This window comes from Lepisma saccharinum, chromosome 22, assembly GCF_977018435.1.
Source record: "Lepisma saccharinum chromosome 22, izLepSacc3.1, whole genome shotgun sequence".
Lineage (NCBI taxonomy): Eukaryota > Metazoa > Arthropoda > Insecta > Zygentoma > Lepismatidae > Lepisma > Lepisma saccharinum.
In genome coordinates, this window is record NC_139250.1 from 63,852,120 (window position 1) to 63,857,071 (window position 4,952).

Here is a 4,952-nt window from a genome sequence, read left to right on the forward strand (position 1 = left end):
CTATAAATAGCCTACAGTTTAGGATAAAATTCTGCCTATTTATTTACCTACTTAACATGAAAGTATAATTTTTATACCCTGATTTTGTAAACGCACTTATCCACAATCTTTTTTAAGGGATGTAGACAAGTATATGTTTAAAGTTGGGTCAATCCATATGAAGTCATACAACATGGTTGCTTGACCATTTTTAAAAAAGTTTATTTATTGTGTGGTGTGAGCCTCGTATGTTGACAGTTCAGAACCACTGTTATTTTATTTCTACTATCACTGATTTGAAGATTGTAAGGTGCCGTGATCCGTATCTCTCCCTTCAGTTTTCCTTTCCTCCAATTCCAGGGGGAGTCCTTTCAGGCCTGCCAGTATTCCTATCAGCACATATCAACAGGTGAATGACTATGAAGAGCGACGCATAGCGTTACGCAAAATTAGGAAGGAAAACATAACAACTGATGAGGGAAAAACGCTCAAAATCAAAATAAAACAAATACCATCCTTTTGAAATCATCATTGCTTAGCTGCATGGCTGGGGAGAGACCTGCGCTCGATCGCCAGCTCTAAACTTCGAAGGAGACGAAGAAAGTGAGCGGAAACATCCATCGCAACACTTTAGGCTGCTCTGATACTGAACTAGGCTTCGTGGCGGTTCCTCTCTCGAACCTTTAGGCCACCCTCTGTCGTCAGCGTCCTCGAGCATAAATCGCCTTCGAAAAACTATACAATCGCAGCTATTACATTAAAAAAAATCACGAAGACAAAGCGTCCATCCTCATCTTTACCTTCCTATTTATTTCAATCACCTTTCAATATCCTATGTCATCTGTTTCTTCACCTCGGCTAAAACTCAGTGGGCTAATGGGATACTCTGACCCCTCTCAGGTACGGGTATAGTAGTAGAAATACATGGGATGTGAAGCTTCAAGTGTTATGTACTAAGTCACTTGATAGGCTATGGAAAAGGGAGATTTTATAAATGAATAACATCTGTTTCCGAACAAAGGTTTGCGTCTTCAGTAGGCTTCTTTATGGGCAATTATTTTCCTGAAGATGGTTTATTTTCAACATACTTTTATAAATTTACATCTTAGTTACAGATCTCCATAAATAAAGGACAGAACAGATTTCCTTCTTATAATTAAATCTACGCGACTTTTGCAGTTTATTTACATAATATGGATCAATCTGTCATATCAGTTATATAAAGACGACCAGGTGCTTGCTTGGAACTTTATGAATGCTCCTTGACTTAATGAAGCATAACTTTGACGTGACTGGCGAAGATTTTGAGTATTGACTCCGATTTTAATATAAATTGGACATTATGGTCTGGCTTCAAGATATATGCAGAAATACAAACGGCTATAATTCGTAAAATATTAGAGACATCGACTTGATATCGGGTATGGCAACATGTTAGCATGTTCACAGGGCGAAACCTAACCATGCCAGATATCAATAATGGATAACCTGATCAATAAATAATTATCATGGAGACGAAATAATCTGAACTTATTCTTCCGTATGATGGCATGTTAGCATGCCCACAGGGCGAACCTACTCATACGGCAGAATAACATTAAGTCCTGTTGCATTATGCAAAAATTGAAAATATATTACGTATAAGTTTCGAAGAAATGAAACTGAATTATCACAAAGTTGTGAGCAATCGTAAATTAACTTATTCTCACGCATGGTGACATGTTAACATGTCCACAGGGCGAACCTAACCATGCGTCAGAATAACAGTAAGTTCTGAGTCGAAATTTAACATTATTTTGCTAAGATTTTATTTAAAATTTCAGAAAACTTCAAAATAAAGTTTAAATTAACTTATTCTTTCGTATGGTGACATGTTAGCATGTCCACAGGGCGAACCTACCCATACGACAGAATAACTATGTCTCTAAGCTAATTTGGGAACGAAGACTGAGTTCTTGAATCCTCCCATAAAGGGAGCTGAGTATTTAAGATGTTAATCCATCGGAGTCAGTGTTGAAAATGCCCCGGAATTAGGTTCCGAAGCTGTATTTATATCCTCGCATGTCAAGCAGAGCGCCTCCCATGACACAAAAGAAAAACATAGCTACAGCTGTGATATGCACAACTAATTTGTGTATAATGGCAATATTCTAAAGATTAAACAGTATTACTTACGTGAAATTTAAAAGATTTCGCAATTCCGCGTTGCACAATTTAATGGTTCAATCCTATCAATTTCGAAGATCCACTGTCTTCATTCACAAAAGGGTACGGCGTTTGAAGCGGAGGTGGTACCGCGTCAGTACATTGTTTGTTCCCGGGCGGCGGTGGTTGCGATTTTTCCCGTTCGGCAGCACTGGCACGCGCATCTTGGTTTGCGTCGTCTGCTTCCTGTTGTCCGGTGGCGTTGTCAGTTGGGGGTTGGGGGGCTGGGCCGTGTTGCTCGGTAATGTGCCGTTCCTGTTCCCCGCGTGGCTGGAGGGGGGTCGAGTATGTGCATAGCCTCTTTTCTTTGTCAGGTCGGGGATCTTTCTGAGGACAGGGTGCCAAGTTGGGTGTGCTTGTCCATTGTCCAGGTTTAGTGCTGGTTTCTGCTGGATGATGGCATGGGTTTCTTTGATGGTGTTTTCTATGACAGAGCCGGTTGGGTGAAGTATGGATACGGAGGAGATGGTGTGGTTAGTGGAGTGGAGGTGTTGGGAGAGGCCTGATTTAGGTGTGTCGTTTTTGGAATCTTTTACATGTTCGTTAATTCGTTCTTGGACGGTGCGGATGGTTCTGCCAATGTAGGTGTTGTGGCATTGGCATGTGGTCTTGTAGACACCGGGGGATGCAAGTTTGGGTAGGTTATATCTCTTGAAGTTGGGTAGTGCTCTTCCGATTTGGGATATGGGTTTGTGTGCTACTCGGATGTTGAAGGGTTTGAGGGCCTTGGCAAATTTTCCAGATGTGGTGGGGTGGTATGGAAAGGCGATCCATTTGGGTTCAGGATTTTGGTTCGGGTTATCTCTGTTTCTTGGGTGTCTGAACTGGGTTTCTGTTTTTGCGCACCACATGGATAGTTGGCACTCGGTGTAACCGTTGTTTAGGCCTATTTCCGTTACGCACGCTATTTCATCTTGCAGGTCATCTTCTGTGCAGCTGTGTGTGAAGGCTCTTCTGTAAAAGTTCATCCATACTCCAGCTTTCTGTTTTGGTGGGTGGTTGGATTTTGCATGGATATACTGGGTGCCCGAACCTGGTTTCCTGTATACGGATGTGACGAACTTGTCTTGGAGTCGTCGGATGCTAAGGTCGAGAAAGTTGAGGCGGCCATTTTGTTCCCTTTCAACGGTGAAGTTTATGTTGGGATGTATGTTATTGAGGGCAGTTAGGAGAAGGGTTAGGTCCTCTTCCTGTTTGTAAATGACTATGGTGTCATCAGCATATCTTTTGTATCTTATATGAGCAAACTCTGGTTGGGTGAGAATTGACTTCTCGGCCACATGCAGCACTATGTTGGATAGGGGTGCAGAAAGGGGGTTGCCCATCGCTAGGCCCCCTGTCTGGTGGAAGAAACTGTCCTCGAACTGGAAATAGTTGTGGGTGAGGCAGGCTTGTAGAAGGTTGCAGATTTCATCAGTTACAAATGGAGGCGTGTTATTGCTGAGTAGCCAAGTTCTGGTGGAGTCAAGTGCAAGGCTGATCGGGACCGCAACCACCATGAATTAAACAGTATGTTCCATAAGGTTCATTTTTCTGTGTCTAAAACAACAGTTATGATCCTTAAAGTTTCTATAATATTCTCTACTATAAAGTTGTCACATTCTTAAAAACTTCTTCCCAATGTCCATAAGGCTTACATTACTAATAACTCCAACTGAAATTTAGCTCTTATGGCTTTCATAATAGTTTGATTCTAAAACTGAGAACACATATTTTTGACTAATTGTCAACAATGAAAGATTTTGCTTTCAAGAAGCTTGCAAATAACAAATTCTAAACTTCTCGAATGACAGAATTAGGTCATTAGTTCAACTATTAAATATCTCATCTTTCATAATATTTTTATAGTGAATATAAAAAGTAAAATAATTAAGAATAATATTAAATATGACCGAATCTTTGATATGGTTCGGGAGGATCATATCAAGATGGCGGGCATTTTTTTTATCATGGCGCACATCATTTTCTCCATTCGTAAGCCTCAGCGGCAACTTTTTTTTCCTAGCTCTGGTAAGTTCTACGACAATGAGACAAAATCTGTGATGTTAAGCACATTGTAAGCTACAATTATATTTCTGTGTAATTTTCTAAATATTATTCCTTCATAATAAATTTTAAGGTCAAAATTGTGTATTTTAATTGCTCAAAATGACCTTTTCGGATATTTGGGGGGGGGGAGGCAGTTTGTTTGACACTTGAATGTTTTTGTGCAAGTACCTGTGTACCAATAGAGTATGTCAAAATTATTTGAAGCTTGAGACTTTAATAATTTTTTTCTACAGGGTCATAAACATGTACTTTTTGTTAAAAAAAATCCAAGTTCAGGGTTAAATATCTCTGGTGGGCAGTTGTTTAAAGATCTGAAATTTGTACACAATATAGTACTCCATGATAAGTAACTTCCGTAAAAATTTTGAGTTTGAGATTCAATTGGTTAAGAGATACAAAACTCATGAAAAATTCAATATTTTGCATTAAATATGGTATGTCTAATTTAATTTTGTATTAACATTTTGTGTTGAAATTCTGCAAACTGTAATTTGGAATGTCAATCAACAACATTACAATCCTGAAATGAATCTACAATAAAGTATATATACGAAGGCATGCTGAAAAGTAAAGCTTCCTATGTTTTTATTTTCTTTGTTACCTTGTAAATGCATTTTGGATTTTGAGCAACCATACATTGCACTTATAAGACTTTCCCGCTTCTCCATTGAAGATTTCAAACTTCTATCGCCAGTGGATGCTGAACTATTGCGAGGAAA